The following is a 22788-nucleotide window of genomic DNA, read 5'->3' as shown; positions in this document are numbered from 1 at the left end:
TAGGTCTTAAAGAGTATTTATTTATCACAGGTCACTTATGAGCGCAATATTATCTGTTTCACTTTATGTTTTCCTTGCTCACAATTGCTGCACATATTGATTTGTCTGTGTTATAATCACAAAACTGTTTAATATTCACAGTATTTATATATATTTAAGTATCACTAATTTTCACTGTAATTACTTAGTGGTTTAGTTGTTGCATAACATCACTATGGCTTGGTCTCTATCAAGCTGTAGGGAAAAAAGGGCAGCCTTATTTGACTCAATGTTCAAGGATGAGACACATGTCTTTGAGGATGATTTTTCTGTTGACATTCCTGCTGAAACCCATTTCAAGCAATTAGAGAATTTGCTACTAACCGAGACCAAACAATGGTTAGAACGCAATACAATCCAGAGATATCTGGACTGCGGAAGGGTACCCCGCGGATTGCGCTTCCAAAAAAACCCCACTTTTGGAAGGGATAATATTCAGTTTATGAAGGAATGGGATAGGATTCAGGAGGAATGTTCAAGAGAACTAATGAGACTGATCATCTTTGAACGCAGTAGATCTATTGTAGCTTTAGAAAAAGAAATATGTAAGAAAATTCAAGTTTTGGAACCTTTAGTTTTACATACTGACTGTTCCAAACTGGAATGCGACCTCAAAATGACTTTAGAGTCAACAACGGAGGAAATTATGCTTAATAAGCAGAAAATTTTTTATCGTGACAAGCACGATTATGATAATGGTCGACAAAAGGATTGGAACAGATCTGAGAAGGATAAGGGTGTTGTTCACAGTGGTACGAATCCCCCTACTAAATATTATGGTACTAGTAACCAAAATAAGAAAAGGGAGAATAGTCTCCATTTTGAGGGTGAACGGGCACATAAGGAACAACCCAAAGAGAATTATAGACCTTATAGAAGCTATCAAAAGAAGCCACATGATAGACGACATAATAGCTATAATAAAAGGAGAAATAGCTCCAATAACAGATCTGAGTATGTGTATAAAGAACCTCAAAGAAAGGATACACAACAAAAAGAAAAACAGTATGAACATCAGAGGGCACATAAATCCCCTAGGAAAGATTGTGAGCAACGATCCCCTAAGAAATCCCTTTTTCTGGAGGAACTCAAACAAAGATATTTGGGTCCGAAAGAAAAGGGGAATACAGTCAGAGAGAAAGAGAAGAACAATTTAGAGACTCCCAAGTCACAAAAACGACACCACTCACCAGGAGAGGAACAAGAGGAGGGTGTAAGACCAAAACAAAGAAGGGAATCAAACTAAATAGTAACGAATCTTTTAAGGGTATTTTTAATTTATCAAATGTTGACCTTACTCTGTGTCAAAAATTGGTTCTGAGTAAAGGACTTAAATTTTCACAATCAAGTGGTCCTAATGGTTTTCAGTTATTCTCGGACCTACATAGGTTTACGAGAAACCTGACTCTTAAGAGACATTTTCTCAAAAAAGAGTCAGGTATTGATCCAATTACTGAGACCGTTAATATAGATCCTATTGATTCTAATTCGAACCTATCTGTATGTCAACATAGTGATTTTAAACCACAATCCAGGTTTTATCCGGCCCAAAGTAAAGGGAGTTTTATTGATTCGTTTTTTAATATAGTTAACAATGAATTTACATCACTGGTTAAAAATTTTAAATCGTCCGATATACATCATAATCTTAGCTATCAAGAACATTTAGCGTTGAAAGAACTCCAAGACAGGAAAGATTTAATCATCAGACAGGCTGATAAAGGTGGAGGAGTTGTCATCCAAAACCGTGAGAGCTATGAGAAGGAGGCCATGCGTATTTTGAATGACCCAGCCAATTATGACAAGCTTAATCATGATCCTACAAAAAACTTTGTTTCAGAATTACAGGGTCTTCTTGATGAGGCTGTTTTGTCCACAGTTATATCCAAATCAGAACATCAATTTCTGAATGTTTTATTCCCCACTATTCCGGTGTACTATCACCTTCCCAAGATACATAAGACATCTATCGATCCACCGGGTAGACCTATAATCTCCGGAATTGGATCACTAACGTCAAATTTGTCACAGTATGTGGATTTTTTCCTACAAAAATATGTGAAAGTACTGCCATCGTATATTAAAGATACCACTGCCGTCTTAAATTTAGTAAAGACAATTCAATGGCAGGAAGGTTACAGATGGGCAACATTTGACGTTCAGTCCCTTTATACATGTATTCCCCATGATAAAGGGATTGGGGCAATTAAGGAGACCCTGACAAAGGATGTAGATCTTCACCCCCTAAATTGTGAATTTATCATCGATGCCATTACTTACATATTGTCACATAACTACTTTCTATTTCTAAATCAGTTTTATATACAGTTGTGTGGCACAGCCATGGGGACGCGTTTTGCCCCCAGTTATGCGAACATATACATGGGGGTATGGGAAGATAACTTTATATGGCACAACAACCCTTTTGCTAAAAGTGTTGTTGTATGGCAGAGATATATCGATGATGTCCTGTGTATCTGGGAGGGTGATGAGGACACTCTGGAACTCTTTAAGACCTATCTGAACACAAACGATTTTAATTTAAAATTTACTTCAGAATCCAGTGTTAGTCAAATAGACTTTTTAGACTTGAGTCTAGTATCAAGAGTGGGTGAAAAGGTTAATACCAAAACCTTTTTTAAAAAAGTGGACACTAACAGCTTCCTCCTATCGTCTAGCAATCATAAAAGATCTTGGATCAACAACATACCCCAGAGTCAGTTCATGCGCATTAAACGTAATTGCAGCCTTCAAGCTGACTTTGAAGCTCAATCAGCATCTCTCTTTGAGAGATTTGTAGAACGTGGTTATGACAAGGCCCTCTTGCGCAGTTCACTTGAAAAAGTAGAGAAAATGGAAAGAGATTCCCTGCTGATTCAGAAAAAAAGAATAGTGAATGAAGTGAAAGATGATAAAATTAAAATTCCCTTCATTACAGAGTTTAGTTCAGTCAGCACTAGTGTGCAAAAAATAGTTCAAAAGAATTGGAATATTCTCTGTAATGATCCGATTTTGGGCCCTTCCCTCCATCAAAATCCAAGTTTCATTTATCGTCGGGCCAAAACCCTGCAACACTTCCTAGCACCGAGTGACATTGGCCCCTCAAAAAATATATCTCTGGAGCCATCATGGATGCCATGCAAACCAAACGGCAATTATTGCTGTGGGAAGTGCAAAGCCTGCAAGATGTTAAACACTAATCGCAAGACTTTTACATCTAATATAACAAAAGAACAGTTTACTGTGAAAGATTGCATATCCTGCAAATCCACCTATGTGGTGTACTTATTACAATGTCCCTGTGGGTACCAGTATGTTGGGAGAACGAAAAGATTTCTAAGAGTCAGAATTTTAGAACACGCTAGAAACATCAGAATAGGATTAGAACAACATAGCGTGTCCAGACATTTTAAAATCAAACATAATTGTGATCCTTCTTTTCTGACATACATAGGGATCCAGACTGTACCCACAGGAAGACGGGGTGGAGACAGGGATAAAAAACTATCTAAACAAGAAAGTCTCTGGATTTATAAACTCCAGACCCTGTCTCCCAAAGGTCTAAATGAGGAGATCGATGTATGGTCCCTTTTTTAAATCAAATATTTTATAGTACCAGTGATCTCATTTATTTTTTCATTTTTTCTGTTTTATAATCTCTTCTCTCTGGACTAATTTTATTGATGTCCACATATCAAGATCTGTTCCTCGACCATTATCCAATATGTATACTCGATCAATACATTATCTACATTTAGGACATTTTATTTATAAAATTGTGGGAATCAGTTAAAGCACTTTACATCTTTTAATATGTAATTTTATTATGATTAATTCTTGTCTCTTTGTTTTTTAGAGTCTCTTATATGCATTATGGTATGCCATTAAAATTATAATTTTAAAAGTGTTTTTTAACCCATGTTGTACTTATGTTAGATTGTCAGTTCGTATGTATTGTGCTGATTAGGTTCTCCACGGGAGGAGTGTCACTCTCTCCAGGTGGGGGGAGTTGAGCTCATCCAGTTGGGGCCAATCAGAGCTCAGCCACGAGTATATGAACCGCCCTGGAACCTCCTCCTATATTCCCTGACGAAGTACGAAAGTACGAAACGCGTAGGAGAGGGCGCGTTCCTACTATTCCCATTGTGGCTACTATTTTGAACATTAGTTCTCTGCGGGACTTGTTTGGGACAATTTGCCACCATTAGAAAGAATATCGCTAAAGAATTAACATGTTCGAGACGCGACAGGCTGTAAGACGCCGCCGGATGACGTCACACGCCAGCGTGGAGTAACAAGGAAGCAAGTTGAGACCATCTCTCCTGATCCACACGTGTGAGACGCGAGAGGCTGAGAGACGCCGCCGGATGACGTCACACGCCAGCGTGGAGTAATACGGAAGTGAGCTGAGATCATCTCTGCCGATCCACTGCCTGGAGCTCCTTCAACACGACTCGCCACCACAGAGCAACACAGAGTCTCCCTGGATGCTGGCAGCAAAGAGGGTGAACGTGTAAAGATCTCTGCATTGGTGTCTGGCTGTTCCTGCTGAGTGGTAACATGTCCCTAAACATGTCATGCTATTAACCCTTTATTTTGATGTACGTGCAATACTCACCTTCACTTTATAAATATTAATTGAATTTACTACACTATGGTTTTTTTGCGCTGTCTTTTCTTTGTATCCATTTAGCCTGGTGTTTGAGCCAATCCCATCAGACCAGCAGCATAAAACCACACTATATCAGGTTGTATTGAATACCTTTATTATTATCACATATATATATTTATCACAGGTCACTTATGAGCGCAATATTATCTGTTTCACTTTATATTTTTGTACAATGTAATATTTCCCCCAAAATAAATATGCTTTATGTATATTAAAAAGAGTAGAAATGGAGAGGATATGAGTAAAATATCTCTATCTCCAATTAGTAATCAAACAAGTGGCAGTCCATCAAATAACATTGTAGAAGGAATTGTATAGCTTTAAGAGAAGTGGGTTAATCTGGTACGAATCTTGGTGTCAGGTTCAGGTGACCTTGGATAAGATTATAAATATGTAAAAAAAAAAGTAAGAGAGGGGGAGAGGGATACACCGCAGCGTTAATATGCATCAACCATGTCAATTAATGTGTTACAACACTAGAAGCACATTCAGTCAACATTATGGATGCATATAATAATGTAGCACTCCATGGTATAATAATATAACCACCTTCTTCAGAAAAAGTATCTATAATTTGAAATGCAAAAATAATCTATTGAAAGGGTAGCTTTGCTTAATATTAAAAATATGACTTCTTCTTGGAAATGAGGTCCTTTACTCAAACTTAACTGTTTTTACTAAGAAAAGGAAGAGAGTAAGTAAACATATATTACAGTAAGATACCAGTTATTTACTGTTTAGGCCAGTGGTTTTGAACCTTTTAAAAGGACCCCATAATTATATTGTGAAATTCTGCGAACCCCAACCCTCTCTAATAGCGCGTCTGAGATCAGATGCATTGTAAGAAGCCCCAACCCTCTCTAATAGCGTGTCTGAGATCAGATGTATTGTACATTCTTCTGTATTTGGCACAATTTTCAAATGATCTGCAAATTGCAGGGAACCTTTTAGGGATGCCCGTAGAACCACAATTGAAAAACTGGCTCAGCCCCCCCCCCCAAAAGCAGCTGAGCATACATATTATAAAAATAGTCTAGCCTTGGTTCCCCCTGGCCCTCGGTTGTCCCCTACCTCCTGCTGCAGCTGCGACAGGCAGCATATGCTGGGGGGGAGTTGGAAGAGCCTGTGGGCGGTTAGGGCAGGCGACCAGGTCGCTGGAGGTCCACGGCGGCCCAACCATATAGGGTGCCGCCATCTTGAAATGCGCACGCACGTGCAGTACGTTCCACCATGCGCAATGGCCCGATAGTTGCAGCGGCCATCTTGGTCCACCCCTGCGCAGTGTCTCTATATAGTCCGGCGGCCATTACAGACTCGCACATGCGCAGTACAACAGCGTGAGCGGCGGCCATTACAGAGAGGATTCCGTGGGGACTAAAGCCCCTAAAATGCCCAGGGGCAAGGTATCACATGTCGCAGCAGAGCCAATAGGGCTCCAAGATTCCACTGCTCTGGGAGATTGTTACTATTCGCACGCAGAGAAGCAGGCCAGTCGGAGATGGGAGAAGGTTAGGGTAGGTTGTTTAGGTGCAGGGTGTCTGTGACCCCTGCACTAGGCCAGAGACCCCCTAGGCCCCGACTCACTGTAATATCTTGTGGCTGCTGCAGGGACACCCATAGATAGGAACCTCTCCTGTAGCACTAGGGGGAGGAAAACCCAGGGCGCGGGTGCGACCCGGGCCTTTGGTGATCTGGGACCGGATCATAACCATACGTAAAGAGACATTCCCAATGGTGGAACCGTCCACAAGGGACACCATCCAATGTAGAGGCGGAGGCTTCGCGGATGACATCACTGGATCAGTGGATTCCACCATATCGTATCAGCGCTACTGGGTGTTGGAGCACCTGGCAGGTACCTCACCTCACCAAGTGTACCAACTGTACACCTTCAGTTCTAGTGGGGCAGCGCTGTCACACATTTGGGTGGGCTAGCTCTTGTGGACACCGGGAGGTTAGGTGCCCAGGAGCACCGTAGTACTTTGAGGGGACATTCTATCGGGGTGTGGGAGTTGGGTTGATGGGTCCTGTGGGGCAACGGCCGTGCGTGGCCCACATTGGCGTGGTACTGTTATTCTGTTCGCTTGCCTATAGTAAAACTGTTGTCTATCACTACGTGTATACTATTATTTGAGTCCTGTAATGGGGTCATCCCACAGTCTGATCCCGCTACAGGTGGTGGCGCTTGCACCTGACGGATCAGGCACACCCCAGGCTCCCAGCAGCGGAGGCTCGGCCCTCCTGTGTGCCACATGTAACACAGCACACACACAGTAGCCGCCATATCTCCCAGGGGGTGGGGGAACATGCGCTATAATAGTATGAATAGATATAAATGTTAATCAGCAGAAGCACTTGTTTTTAAGATTTGATATCTATAACCATACATTTTACTACAATTAATTAAATGCAAGCTAAGGTAGAATACCATAAAAATCCCTCCACTAGTTGTACTAATTCAAATGGCAAAATAATATGTTTCAGGAGTTAAATATAGAGTACAAATACTTCTAATCTACTAACATACAGTTTTACATCTTTTTAAAGAAAGGGGATTTAAAAAGGTATCTTTCTTTATAGCTATTGAATAGATGTAGCTAAAAACTTTACCTAAGTGTCTAAATAGCTTTTCCATTTAACAGAAACAATATAAATCTCAATTAAAAAAAAAAAGTATGTTATTTTGTTTGAAATGGGTTTTAACAAGTCAAGGTGGTTGATTGTCAGTTTACTCCCCTTTACTTGAAAGAAGGACAGCCAAACTAGGGTATGGGTCCAACCCCAAACTCATTCTATAATTGTAATGTTTCCTTTTAACTTTACAAATCTTCATTACTGACAGACAATACTGTATGCTGCATTCTGTGTGTAAATAACACATTTAAATAAATGCTTGCTCAAACATCTTACAATCTAATTATTACGTCTGATACACATAGCAATGACTTGCCCCAAGCTGAAAAGTGCTGGTATTAGGTGCTGGACAAACTTAACTTGAACCAACGTTTCATATTACCATTAACCTTTTGGTTACCAGAGAGCCACGGCCAATCACAAATCACGTGATCGCTCCTCAGAGCGATGATGTGATTGTGGTGTCTCATGATCTGGAAACGGAACAGTGGTCCTCCTCTTCCATTTCCCGGCATCCCATATGGAGCGCAGAACTCACTCTCCCCTGGAAAACAAGCAGGAAAAGGGCAGGATGTAGCCACATCACAAGGCCCCTGGAGTGTCCGCACCATAAAGTAGTGGCTACGTTCTGGGGCACCTAAAGAGTTAAATCGCTCCAATCCTCGGTTGCCAACATCACAGGCTACAATAATGAACCGGGACAAAACAAAAAAAAGGCCATCTTCATTTTACTTCTTGTTTTGCTTAGAACCAATGTTATCACTTTACTTTTCCGGTCAAAGAAATGCATCACATGTTAACCGAAATCAGATAAACTTCATGTGCAACAGCTAATAGTTTAAGTACACAGGGCCGCATACAGATTTCCCAGGGCCCAGGACTAAAGTTCTGGCTGGGCCCCCCAAACCCAATTTCACACCTGGCGAGTCCCCTCTATTTCCCTCCCTCTTCCCATGAATTCCTCTCTCCTCTGTCTCACCTCTCCCCATGAATTACCCCGCTCATTCAATCCCCTCGCCTCACATGTATTTCTCTCCCCTGCGTCTCATTCTTACTCCCTCTTTTCCTCACTCACACCCTCTCTCCTCTCACTCTCCCTCTTCCGTCAATTACCCCACAAAATCCCCCCCCCCTCAGACTCATTCTCTCTCCCCCACACACAATTCCCCACACAAAATATACCAAAAAGCTCCACCCACAATACTTACAAAAAAAATCCCCACCCCCCAAATATATACAAACACCCCCAAATACATACAAAAATACCTCCCCAATACATATATAAAAAAACAAATACATATAAAACAAAAGCCCCCCCAATGTGCATCTTAAAAAAACAAAAAACTTACCTTGGTGATGGTCAGGCCAGGTGACTACCTGGAAGTGGGGGCGCGACTGCTGGGGGGGGGGAGGGTGACTGCCAGGGGAGGGGGGGTGACTGCCGAGGAGGGTGATGGCCAAGCCAAGAGGGGGGGACAGCGGTACAATTGTCCGGGCCCGGTGGCCGGATAAAGCAGTTGCCGCCGGGCCCTGGCTCATCCCACCAGTAGGCCTCTTCCTCACTCTCTGTCCCACGCCGGTCCCTCTGACGTCAGTGCGCGACAGGCTTCTCTGACGTCGGCGCGCCGTAAGTAACTTTAGCCTAGCGTGGGACCGAGAGAGAGGAAGTGGCCTGCTGGGGAGAGCCAGGGCCCGGCGGCAACTGCTTTGTCCGGCCATCAGGCCCCCCTGCAGTCACTGACCCTCCCCCCACCTGGCAGTCACTTCCACCCCCTCCCCCGACAGTCGCCCTCTCCTCCGGCAGCCCCCTCCTTGGCAGTCACCTGTTCCCTCAGCAGTCACCCTCCTTGGCAGTCACCAACCCCCCCTCCCCACCCGGAAGTCACCGGCCTGGCCTGACCATCACCAAGGTAAGTCTATTTTTTTTAAAATATATACTGTTTTTTTTTTTGTTTTTTTACTACCGGGGTATGTACTGGGGTTCTTTTTTTTTAATATTTACTGGCTTTTTTTTTTAAGATGCGCATTAGGGGGCTTTTTTACACGTATTTGTTTTTTTATATATGTATGGGGGGAGGGGTTGTATGTATTGGGGGGGTTTGTATATATTTGGGGGGTGGGGGGAGGCTATATATATTTGGGGGGGTGGGGATTTTTTTGTATGTATTTGGGGGTGGTGAGTTTTTTGCATTGGAGGTGTTTTTTTGTGGTATATTTTGTGTGGGGAATTGTGTGAGGGGGAGGGAATGAGTCTGAGGAGGGGGATTGAGTGGGGTAATTGATGGAAGGGGAGGGAGAGGAGAGACGAGGTGAGTGAGGAAAAGAGGGAGTAAGAGTGAGACGCAGGGGAGAGAAATACATGTGAGGCGGGTAATTAATGGAGAGAGTGAGAGGTAAGACGGAGGAGAGAGGAATTCATGGGAAGAGGAAGGGAAATAGAGGGGGCTCGCGAGGTGTAAATGGGGCTTGGGGGGTACAGGGACCCAGTCAGAACTGTAGTCCTGGGTCCAGTGAAATCTGTCTGCGGCTCTGTATACATACATTTAAAAGATACACACACACACATGCAAAAAAAAATGTCTTCTATTAGGCCAATGTTTCAGCTACGCAGAGGATAGCTGAGAAGTTGGGCCAATAAAATACCTTTTTTTGCACATCTATGGTGAGCTTATCCCTTTGTTATTTTTGTACTGTACCATATAAGTACTCTGATAACAGCACCCTCTCCATCAGTCTGGTCTATACTATTTAAGTGTGTGGCACAACCCCTTCAAAAAGTAAAAGAGAGCTTGTATAGACAAAGCTACTATAGAACAAAGCAGTCTCTGGTTATCTTCCTGGGGTGCTGGCAGCCGAACCAGGGAACCCACGCAGTTAAAAAATATGTATACAGTATGACTCGTCAGAAATAAAGTTAAAACCAGTTTCCTGCATCCAACAAAATAAAAGAATAGCCGGTTCGAAACACTCAGGTTTGTGTTATTGGATACAATAAACCTGGAGAGTTTGGTGATCTTTCATTTTTTTTCAAATACATACTTCTTCTTACTTTTCCCAAGGAACTTGTGCATTCACAATTGACCCTTCATTATGCCAAGGACAGACAGCATACATGCCTCATTCATTCATTTATTTAAGCCTTTGAGCACTTTCATATATTTTGCAATGATTGGTCCACAAGACAATAAAAAAAATATTATGCATTTGCTTTAGGTACCTGCTAAAGTGGGGTCATATTTTTTTGATCAAAATATGCAACAAAAGACTCATTTGTTATAAGACCGAGGATCAAAATGTAGAATTTCACAAATAAACTGCAAGCCAATTTGGGATTAGTGCAGGGCTTTTTGTATTTGCTTTCACAGATTTAATGGCAGACTAGCCAGCAAAGGTTCCAATCGACAAGGCCACTAAGGGAGGTGCGCTCCTTCCATTAATCTGGTACATTAATGCTATGCACAGCAAAATCCTTTCCCATGACTTTTGGGTTGCATCGTTAATAGAAGGCGTGTGAGAGATCTATGCGGTAACACAGTGGTGGTGGGCAGGAGATACAGGGTTGTTGTCTTTGAAATCCTTCGAAGTTTCATGAAGGAGTCAACGTGCATCAGGTCAATACCGCCCAAACGGATAAAATATAGGCAGGGGCTAATAAATAGGCCAATGTTTTGCAATTCCGTGGCAAAAACAAACGCACAGGATGTAGTGTAGGAAATAAAAAATAGATTGCACTGGCATTTTTTTTTAATTTGCTCCAGAATTGCCCCACGTGCCCCTTCATACGTTGATGCCATAAGAGGCCAGTGGCATGGACCCTGTGTGTGCCACAGTCCCTCCAGCACTTTGCAATCACATGACCGCTCCTTGGCGCGAACACGCGGTCGCAGTGTCAATGAAGACGCGAATGAAAGGGGATGGAATCCTCTTCCCTTCCTCTGCAGAACGTGCTCACCTAGAAAAACGAGCAAGTACAATATATGACATAGCTACTAGATCATGGGGCCCCTGGTGTGCCAGACCAAATTGTATTGTATTGTATGTCTTTATTTATATAGCGCCATATATGTACATAGCGCTTCACAGTAGTAATACATGGGGTAATCAAATAAATAACAGATAATATAAATAACAGGTCATGGGAATAAGTGCTACAGGCATAAAAGTAACATTAAGGAAGAGGAGTCCCTGCTCTGAGGAGCTTACAATCTGACAGTCTAATTGGTAGGTAGGGAGAACGTACAGAGACAGTAGGAGGGAATTCTGTTAAGTGCGTCTGCAGGGGGCCAAGCTTTATATATCATGTGTCCAGGATTATCCACAGTGCTATTCATATGCTTCTTTAAGCTAGTGTACCTTAAGATGGGTCTTAAAGGTGGTTAGAGAGGGTGCTAGTAGGGTATTGAGGGGAAGGGCATTCCAGAGGTGTGGGGCAGTCAGTGAAAAAGGTTTATGGCAGGAGAGGGCTTTAGATACAAAGGGGGTAGAAAGAAGACATCGTTGAGAAGAACGCAAGAGTCTGGATGTTGCATAACGAGAAATTAGGGCTGAGATGTAAGGAGGGGCAGAAGAGTGCAAAGCTTTAAAAGTGAGGAGGAGAATGGAGTGCGAGATGCGGGATTTGATCGGAAGCCAGGAGAGGGATTTCATGAGGGGAGATGCTGAGACAGATCTAGGAAAGAGTAGAGTGATTCTGGCAGCAGCGTTTAGGATAGATTGTAGGCGAGACAGGTGAGAGGCAGGAAGGCCGGACAGCAGGAGGTTACAGTAATCAAGACGGGAGAGAATGAGGGCCTGAGTCAGAGTTTTAGCAGTCGAGCAACAGAAGAAAGGGCGTATCTTTGTTATATTGCGGAGGAAAAAGCGACAAGTTTTAGATATGTTTTGAATGTGAGAGACGAATGTGAGAGAGGAGTCGAGTGTGACCCCTAGGCAGCGTGCTTGGGCTACTGGGTGAATGATTGTAGTTCCAACAGTAATGTTGAAGGAGGTAGTAGGGCCAGGTTTGGGAGGAAGTATGAGGGGCTCTGTTTTTGCCATGTTGAGTTTAACGCGGCGGAGGGCCATCCAGGATGATATAGCAGAGAGACATTCAGAAACTTTGGTTTGTACAGTAGGTGTAAGGTCGGGTGTTGAAAGGTACATTTGTGTGTCATCAGCATAGAGGTGATATTTAAACCCAAAAGATGTTATTAGGTCACAAAGAGAGAGTGTGTACAGAGAAAATAGAAGGGGTCCCAGGACAGAGCCCTGGGGTACCCCCACAGAGAGATCAATAGAGGAGGAGGAGGTGTTAGCAGAAGAGACACTGAAAGTACGATGGGAGAGGTAGGATGAGATCCAGGATCGAGCTTTGTTCCGAATACCAAGAGTATGGAGAATGTGAAGGAGAAGAGGGTGGTCCACAGTATCAAATGCTGCAGAGAAGTCGAGTAATATGAGTGCTGTTTTTGAGTAATGGTATAACTGTTGCATGTTTGAAGGAGGATGGAAAGATTCCAGAGCAGAGGGAGAAGTTAAAAATGTGTGGGAGCGTAGGGATTATAGTAGGACCAAGAGGTTTTAGGAGATAGGAGGGAATGGGGTCAAGAGAGCAAGTGTTAGAGGGAGAAGAGGATATCAACAGTGACACATCCTCCTCTGAGACAGTGGAAAAAGAGTCAAGGAAGGCAGGAGGAGAGTTAGGAAGAGGTGTAGGATGGGAGGAAGAAACATAGGGGGTGTTCTGACGTATGGATTCCACCTTTTCCTTAAAATAGTCAGCAAAGTCCTAAGCGGAGATGGATGAAGGAGAGGCAGCGGAGGGTGGTTTGAGTAGAGCATCAAAGACAGAGAACAGTCAGCGTGGGTTAGACTTGTGCATGTTGATTAGTGAAGAAAAGTAGGCTTGTTTAGCTTGCGAGAAACAGGATAGCATAAATTTGTAGTGAAGGAAGTCTGCGAGAGTATGAGATTTCCTCCAGAGCCGTTCAGAGGAATGAGTGGAGGAATGCAGCATGCGGCAGAGAGAAAGCGGGGCATGTAGATCAAGAGAGGAGGACAAGGCAGAGTTGTAGTTCCTGACCAGGTTGTCAAGGTCTGTAGCAGTGCTGAGAGAGGAGAGGGAGGAGCTTAAAGTGGACTTAAAGTCAGGTAAGTGAGTAGAGTGCAGGTTTCTGCAGAACCGGGGGGTAGATGGAGGTGGAGAAGGGGAGAAGCGAGATAGAGAGAATGAGATGAGGTGATGGTCAGAGAGAGGAAAAGGGGAAATGGAGAAATCGGAGAGAGAGAAGTTTTTAGTGAAAACCAGGTCTAAGTAGTGGCCATCCTTGTGGGTGCTGGCTGCAGTCCACTGTTGAAGGCCAAAAGAAGAGGTTAGAGAGAGAAAGCGGTCATCAATGTGAAAATTGAAGTCCACAAGGAGAAGAACAGGGGAGTCTGGGGACAGAAAGAAAGAGAGCCAGGATTCAAAGTGAGAAAGAAAGGCAGAAGGGGGATGAGTATAGGTAGGTGGGCGATAAATCACCACCACATGGACAGGGATGTAGTAGCTAAGTTAAGGGGCATCCAAAGGGTTAAACTTCAATTGCACCAATCGGAGCACTATGGCACAGATACTCCCATTGTTACACCTGCCACTATCACAGTTTAATGAAAAAACCCTTTGGTATCTTGATTCAAGCGTGGAACTATGTGGGTATTGAAAGCACCAATTTGCTAAACTGGTGTCACTGCATGTTTAAAGAACAAAGTGCGTCGATTTTGTCTGTATAGAATAATCTGCCGTACACAGCATTGTGATGAGCAAGTGTGTAGACCTATAGTAAGAGCAACTTGACAAAATTATTATACATATCAATTTCTACCTCTCTTCTCCTTTCTCTCCCATTTATTAAAAAGCCTAAGCTATTATATTCTTATCGGACTAAAAAATCCCCCATCAAATTTCTATTGGAAAATGTAACGCACTGGCAAAAAAAAGAAAGAAAACGTGATAGCCCATCCTTGGCTTTATACATACGCCCCATGTCTTCTAAAGCAATAAGGTCACAGTTAAATTAGCAGTTCCACTAAGCAGTCTCCAAAACAAAATCCATACATTGCAGTTGAAATGTTGAGAAAACACGCTCTCCATAATAAAATAAGGAAATTGCCAGTATATTGCCTACAGTATGTACCAGTAAAAACAGAGCACTAAAGGGCAATAAAGGAGAGCTTAAAATCCAAAGATTTGTAGCGGAGCACAGCTAAGGAATGGGGCCAGCACCAGCAGTAGAGAGGTTAAAAATATATTTATTTAAAGCATGGTTTTAACACAGAGGGGAGACAAAACAAACTCTGACGCGTTTCAGGCTATGCAGCCCTTTGTCAAAGAGTACAATCGCGTCTCACGCTCCCGCAGCTATGAAGGGGATTCCCCGCCTACATTACCCAGTGGTGCCGCGCGGTACCACTGGGTAATGTAGGCGGGGAATCCCCTTCATAGCTGCGGGAGCGTGAGACGCGATTGTACTCTTTGACAAAGGGCTGCATAGCCTGAAACGCGTCAGAGTTTGTTTTGTCTCCCCTCTGTGTTAAAACCATGCTTTAAATAAATATATTTTTAACCTCTCTACTGCTGGTGCTGGCCCCATTCCTTAGCTGTGCTCCGCTACAAATCTTTGGATTTTAAGCTCTCCTGTATCTACTCTGCGTGACGCACGCACCATGGAGTGAACAACCAGTGAGTATTGTAATTCCCTATACATGGATTTAAGAGGGACTTGTAGACCACTACAGTGCAGCAGGTAAGAGGTTTTTTTGTCTTGTGAGGTGCCAATAGGCATTAAACAGTCCCTCACTATAAGACAACTATTGACTATATACTACTGCTAATGCACTGGGTCCAATACTACAATCATTGCAATAGTTATCTCCATACCTTGAATATCTACATATAACAACATTGCTGTATCTCATTCGCTGGAGCGCCGCTTTTTGGGATTTATCCCACCTTTCTACTAAAGGGCAATAACTCACTTTGTTAAAAATTTGTACATCTACCTTCATAAGGCAGGTGCCAAAGACTGCATAGAACACCAATTGTCATATTAGTAAGAGTCTGAGTTTAAGAAGGATAGCCTCTTCAGATAACAGTGAACAATGAACTTTTTTCCCCTTCTTCAATTCTGTATTTATTGAGCCGCTCGAGTCCGCAAGCGGAACAGCACATATGTATACATTTCATACAGTCGGGGCAGTTATTCCATGTTAGTGGATGGAATCGTTCGTTAAAAAGGTATAGACATCGTGTAACATTATCCCAACATTATTTTTTAATGGAAACTACAGTCCTAACTCTGCAGGTTAACCGTACTGTAATTTATAACCATATAACATAGAATAAAACAAGAGGAAAAAAAGAAATAAAATAGGTGAGTACACGAGAGCGGGGCTCCTTGTGGTCCTCGTATAGAGGAATATACCTGGGTATTCTATTTTTATTTCAGCATGTTCGAGCATTGTAAGTGTTGCGCTTGAGGCATTGGCATATGTGTTATGGCCGTAATATAGTGCACGCACTGATAATTGCAGGGTATGACCCTGCAGTTGCTATACTTCAGACGCGCGTGCACGGCCATGAGCGTTGGCGTGGCAGATCTGGGAAACTACAAGAAATTAGTGTTTTCGCGCTGCAAGCCAATCACAGAGTGGCCTGACTCTGTGACATCAGAGCCACGCCCCTAGCCAAGCGCGCTATATTAACTAAACACACATGCCGTGCCAGGCGTGCGCCGACACGAGCACCAGCGCGCACTATATAACAAGCCTTAGTCTCAATATTCTTACATATTACCGAGTACGCTATCCCTTTATGTCATTTTCCTATTGGGTCACGGTTTTGTGTTATTGGAGGTATAATTCTGCCAAGGAAGCCACGGTGCCTTCCAATCTGTCCATTTGATGTTGTATGATGTTTGTTAGTCTTTCCATGCAGTATATTTCCCACATCTTTGTGAGCCTGGTGTTGGGGATTTAATTTTAATTTTCCATAGTAACAGTATTGTGCTTCTAGCAGCACTGAGACAGTGTAACACCAAGAATTTCTTTAATTTGTATCCAGAAATAAGGTCTCTGTTTAGCAGAACAATGCAGGGATCCTGGGAATTTTGATTTGACAGATCAATTCAATAGTTTTAAGACTTGTTCCCAAAAGGGTTGAATAAGAGTGCAGTCGAATAATTAACTTTTAATATAATTTTTTAAATTATTATCTATATTAATTTCACTTTTATATTCTAGAGAACATATTTCTTTACTACGGAGGAAGAAAACATACTTAATCCTATGACTTATTATATCATACCTATAATTGATCAACATCTACCATATACAGTACTTCCTTTATATTTCTGTATATACATGTATTTTGAGTAAGCGGACAAGCTGCTCACTACTTAGCATCAGTGAGCAGCTCCACTATAGGGGCCTTAGGGAAATTATAACACGAACATGAACTATAGCTGCAGTCTTCATTATTTAGACTAAATGCCCAGTGGTTAAATTGTGGTCGTACTAAGAGATATGAAGAACCGCTACGTTTTTATTCACAATTCCACAGTATCACTTCATCTTTACTTAAAAACGTATAGTCACACTTCCTTTATAAAGTCAAATAGATTAATTTAAGTAACACTTTCTCCATTTTAATTTATGAACATAAGTAAAACGTTCCAAATTAAGGTGCAAAGAGCTTGGCCGAAATGTTTATTACATTCCTAATTTCTTAAAATTAGGTACAGAAACATCACTTCTTCTAAAGCAGTGGTACTGCTGGTAACACCATTTACTGCACCAACATAAACCATACATGTAACCTTGATATCATTAATCATGAGCTTTCAAGATCAAATAACTGTCCTATCCAGACAGAATGCTGCATTTGTGTATTTTAAAGCTCAAACCCTACATTATATATACACAATACGATCCGAATTTCCAATTAAAAATAAATTCGCGAGCTACAAATAATGCATTTTTTTTTATTCGGACTACTACAAACTAGGCTACTAGCAGCATTTCAAATGTCACTATTGTTCATGCAGTTCACTCTATCGTAATTAAAACAAACCAAGATTATTCTCAGCTTCACTTCCTTTTTTAGAAAGCCACATGTGCCAAAACTAAAGCAGCAAGTGTCTGAACTTACTTTGTATGATGCAGGGTGGTAATCCTTTAGGAAATGACTGCAGTCCTCGTTAGTACCTCGCCAACACTCCCACTCAACAGAACTTGACCTAGAAGTCTTCAGTAGCGTTTTCAGGACACTTATCCATCATCTGTTGTATACACTGAAAAAACAAAATAAGGAGATTGGTGGCGCCCTACCCCTTTTTGACCTATCATACAGAGAGAGAGAGAGAGAGAGAGAGAGAGAGAAAGCTGTTTTTTCAGTGGCTGCACAGAGGCAGTGAAATGTTAGAGGAAGCTGTCAGAAGACTTGTAACGGCAGCAAATGAAGCAATGAAAGAAAGAAAGCCAGAAAAGTGTTAACAAGGGGATGCAGCTTCACCCACAGACCAAAACATGCCACTGCTGCTTTAAAACATGTGAAACTTGGCTTGATATTGTTAAAAAGTTCCCTTGACACACTGTGGGCGGAAGTGCTCCAGTGGCCCAAGACACATTGAGGATTATTAATTAAACTGCCACAGAGCCGATCGGAAATGCACTTTGGTTTTAATGGGAGATTCCGTGCGATAGTGCACTGATCTTCACTATCGCCGCTTAATGAATAACCCACCGTTGGTGTTGCTCATGCAGGAATGCACAAATACAAAACAACGATGAACTCTTCGTCTCCTCATTGCATCCCAGCCCTAATTTCTCGCTATGCACCACCCTGACTCTTGCATTCTGCTCAAGGATGTCTTCTCTCTATCCCTTTTGTATTTGGCACCCAGACACGCTGCTCTCACCCCCCCCCCCCCGGCCCCCCTCACTGACAATTATTACCTCTGCAGCTCCTTTTGCATCAAGGTAGTTATCTTTTTACCCGACACCTCTATAAGACACAAGTTCCACATCAACAAAGCGATATTAAATCAAGGATGATAACACAACACTACCTAAAACAGGGACAGTGGTGGATTTACCATTAGGCCCGGGCCTAGGGCGTAAAAATGTAGGGGTTTTTCAAATCCACCGCTGCCAACAGACGTTATGTTCCCTGTTAACATGGTATCCTCAAAGCTAATTAGATGCAAAAACATCAACCGTACTACAGCTCATTAGCATAACCCCCTTCAAAAGGGTTACTAGTATGATTAGCATGTAATGGGCCCCACCCTGTGTTGTCATGGGACCATGAAATCACGGAGAGTATATAAGAGGCGGGGAAAGTAATGTTTATAAAGTAGAAGCACAGACCAGGCCCCCCTGTTTATTATGTTGTAGTTGGGGACAGTACTCTTTAAGTCAGGATCCCATAAGAAGATTAAGGGAGTCCAATATAAGCTTTGAAGTATCCAAACGGCATGCCACAGAGGGCCTCAGTAACGAAGACTCCTGGCTGTCGGCGTAACCTCTCTAGCAGTGGATCTGCATTAACAGTCCTCTCCGGCTGCAGGGAAGTTGCAGTTACACTGCAAAAAGATATTAGGGTCATTTGTACCCTAATGGGACTACCATTTCAGGGATGATACAGAGGGAATACTCTGAACAGGAGAAAAAGGGGGGCACGGGTCTCAGAACAGTTAAGCAACTAAGAGATATACCTCCCTCAGAGTGTTAAGAGTGGGAATTCATGGAAGTACATAAAGCGTCGATAACCATTAAGAAATAAAGAGATAGTACAATATTGTATAAAGTGTGGTATGCCTGGGGACCTGAATAAAAGACTGTTATATAATAAAAGTTCCTGGCGCCCATTATTCTACAACTTTGCTACCTCATCGACCAGCCGCCTGAATCAGCACGAATCAAGGTAACCCATGTGGAGTAGCCATACATAAAACACACCATTATAATCCCCTTAGAAGCCGGAAGGGAGGGTTAGATTAGTATAGACTTAACGTCACGTTTTTGTAGCATAAAAATGCATTGTCTTCTAACGTGACATTAAGAACGTCTTATCGTTACTCCAATCCAGACTTCGAAATAGGGTTTTAGTCCAAGTTGAAAGAGAGAGGAGAGGGAAGTAACAGTGTTAGGTTAAAATATACCTAACTGACCTCAGAAACCCTGGGAAAGCCCTATTTCCAGGTCTGATATGATTAACCTCAAATTTAGGTATGACTTAACACAACGTGAAGTCCCCCTCTTAATCTCAACAGACTTTAGTAGATATGTGATGTTATGGTAATGCGTCATTTTCATATAATTATTACTAATAGTTGTTATTGTTACGCTAAGTTCTTTACAAGAGAAAACATGACAAAGCAGTACAACATGTAGTACAACATGTAGCACTGAGTGTTTTTCAAATTCTTTTTGAAGTGAAACTTCCGAGCTGGCACTGGCACCTACAAAAATCTCATAGGGAAAAAAAGTCTACATGGGGACGCAAATTGTAATGGAAGTGCAGAATCGGCTTACAGAAGTGACAAGCGATGCCAGCGCATGCGCACAAGTGATCATTAATGTCTGCGCATGCGCATTGCTGTGGATATCAGGAGTAAAAGCAGCCGTCGGCAGCCATCATCTCCAGCTCATGCGCAGATGCAACAGGGCCCTCCAGCACATGTACAGAGGCACAAAGCGCATGCACAGAATCGCCAGTCAAGGCCAGCACACCCAGATCATGCGCAGATAAGGCTAGTCCCATCAGCGCATACGCACAGGCAAAGGTGGTGGGGGGTGAACACAGACACAGACACACACACACTGCCCCCCGGCCCCCCGGAATACAAACATAGAAGTGCAAAATAGCAAAAATTTAATAAATGACACGTTGTAACGCAAACTTATTTGCATTTTGTCACTGAAATTGTAATATGATTTATATGATTTTCATTAAATGAAAGATTTTGACATTTCTGCTGGAAAAAAAAATCTCAAAAGTCTAAAAAGTCATAAAAAACAAATGACAATTTCAGTGACAAAACGCTAAGAAGTTACACTTACAACGTGCGTGCTCGGCACACACACACTTTTTTAAATTAACCTATTACAACCTCTCATGTCATGAAAAAGCAACTGAAAGTGAAGGAGAGGCCAATTTTGAGATACATAATATAATATAGAGTAGAAGAGAAAGAATGTTACCATTCATGTCTCAGCCATGCCTTTAAAAATTCCTTTGTATATTCAAAAGGGTTTAAAAACAAAACAAATCTCTAGTTTCTGTTAATTTCAGAATGAGAGGCTCCCATTTCTGCAAGGAAGCATTAATTCTTTCTACAGACATAGTCCAAAACATAATTTGATTACCTTGACCAAGTGGGTGGTTTAGGTGTTAGCCAATTTGTCAGCAAAACTTTCCTTGCCACAAAGAGAATGATATCTATTAGAAGTTTGAGAGTTATTTGACCATACAGAAGTGTTGCCCAATTGGATCGACATATGTGGCAAATTAGGACTGTTCCCCAAAAGTCTATTGATATAGCTTTTTGTTTTACCCTCCAATTTTTTTCTACAGTGCTATGTACAATGCAGAAAGTCTGCTTTAGGCTGAGTCCATAGAAGGACAGTCAGCGCTGAGCCGTGCAGACGCGATGAGCCCCGTCATCATCAATGAGGATGTTTTGAGAGGGGGCTCCCGCGAGCGTCCGCAGGCGTGCTGTGGCACAGGGATTTTTAGCCGACAGCAGAACCTGTTTCTGAGCGCGCTGTCGGCTGAAAACCTCCATTCAGAGCGAAGCAGCGTCAACATGACGTCGGGCTATTGGCACAGTGAAGTCAGTGCCCCGCCTCCCTCCGCCTCCCGATCGCGCACGCTGGCTCGTCTGCTAGTTCATGCAATCGCTCCTGATTGTGCAGACGAGCCTCAGCATCAGCGCAGAGGAGCGCGTCTTCCCCATCTATGAATGCAGCCTTAAGTGCCTATATTTTGGAAAAGTACTACTTGAATCTGGGTTGACTTTACTGAAAATATACAATGAGACAAGAGTCCTTTGTAAGAATTTAAATTGCACTTCTCAAAGATTCGCTGAGGGTGCATTTCTTCCAACAATATTATAACCTCCATACAGGGACTCATTATCAGGTCAGGAAAATCTATGCCCCATCTACATATTTAGCAGATCTTTCCAAATAACATCCTCTCTGGCCTCCTTGAATAGTTTGGTAACAAGAGGTAAAGAAAATCCATTCTGAACCACCCCCCTCAGTATTCTACCCAATTTAGATTACATTAATTTAAAACTAGCAGATATATGTTAATAATGAAGTGTTTTATATTTCAAATACATGCACACACCTTTGTTAGAAAAAGACCGAAAGCACTCTGAGGGTGATGAACTTAATTTAAATATCCTGACATTTATCTATGTTATAGATATAAACTAGGCCAGCATTATCTCAAACCTTGTATGCCTCATGCATGTTTCCTGCCAGAAAATAACGGTTCCTTCTGAATGCACACACAACAAGTACTTAGAGTGCAATTTTAACTTCTAATTATCTTCCAGGCTTTTAGGGAATTCTTAAATAAAATATTTTTTTTATACTAGTGGGCAGGGATGCCAAAGGAGAGTGAACCAGATATGGGCATGGTTAAATTAACAAATGTTTTCCAATTTTGTCTCCTGTAATTTTTGGACGGAAATGGCACATGCCAAGGATGCATTTTGACACCACCAGCTTTCAACATGTACGCAGAAGCCTGGACGAGTCCCAGATTGGCGTGAAAATAGGCGGCAGAAACATCAACAACCTTCGATATGCTGACGATACCACCCTGCTGGCTGAAAACAAGAAGGATCTCGAACATCTGATCATGAAAGTCAAAGAAGAAAGTGAGAAGGTTGGATTGCACCTGAACATTAAGAAGACAAAGATCATGACAACAGCAAACAATGTGAATGTTAATATCAAGATCAGTAATAGGGAAATTGAAGTGGTTAAAGATTTCCTCTTCCTTGGCTCCAAAATTGATCGCGATGGCGACTGCACCCCTGAGATTAAGAGACGGTTGGCACTTCGAAGAAATGCTCATTCTGAAGAACATCTGGAAGAGTAAAGACATCAGCTTGGCAACTAAATGCAGATTGGTCAGTGCGATCGTTTTCCCAATAGCAATGTACGGCTGCGAAACCTGGACTCTGGGAAAGGCAGATAGGCGAAAGATCGATGCATTTGAATTGTGGTGCTGGAGACGTCTACTACGCATGTCTGAACCAGCTAATGCCCCAGAAGCCTGTCCTGATATCCCCACTACGATCGGCGGACCCCTCAGTATCCTGTAAGCCAGAGGGTGGGGGAAACACTGCTACATGTGCATTTATCTAGGTCCAGATAATCTTGTAGAGCAGTGTAGTCTTTAGCGA

At 42.4% G+C, this 22788-nt stretch overlaps 1 protein-coding gene across 4 annotated transcripts in view; it reads right to left on the bottom strand.

Moving 5' to 3' along the window:
- STX11 (syntaxin 11) overlaps positions 1 to 22788 on the bottom strand; it is a 48330-nt gene that overhangs the window by 13673 nt on the left and 11869 nt on the right. For 2 of the 4 annotated variants that reach the window (XM_075596590.1, XM_075596588.1), the window contains exon 2: positions 17511 to 17652. The exons of 1 other annotated variant lie outside the window; for it this stretch is intronic. The gene's annotated coding sequence lies outside the window, so the exon portion shown is untranslated. Of the gene's footprint in view, positions 1 to 9516; positions 11298 to 17510; positions 17653 to 22788 lie in introns of those variants that run through there. One more of the 4 variants, XR_012800977.1, reaches the window with a different exon arrangement.

This window comes from Ascaphus truei, chromosome 4, assembly GCF_040206685.1.
Source record: "Ascaphus truei isolate aAscTru1 chromosome 4, aAscTru1.hap1, whole genome shotgun sequence".
Taxonomy (NCBI): Eukaryota; Metazoa; Chordata; class Amphibia; order Anura; family Ascaphidae; genus Ascaphus; species Ascaphus truei.
Note: the sequence above shows the minus strand (reverse complement) of the source record. Positions and strands in the feature narration are given on the sequence as shown.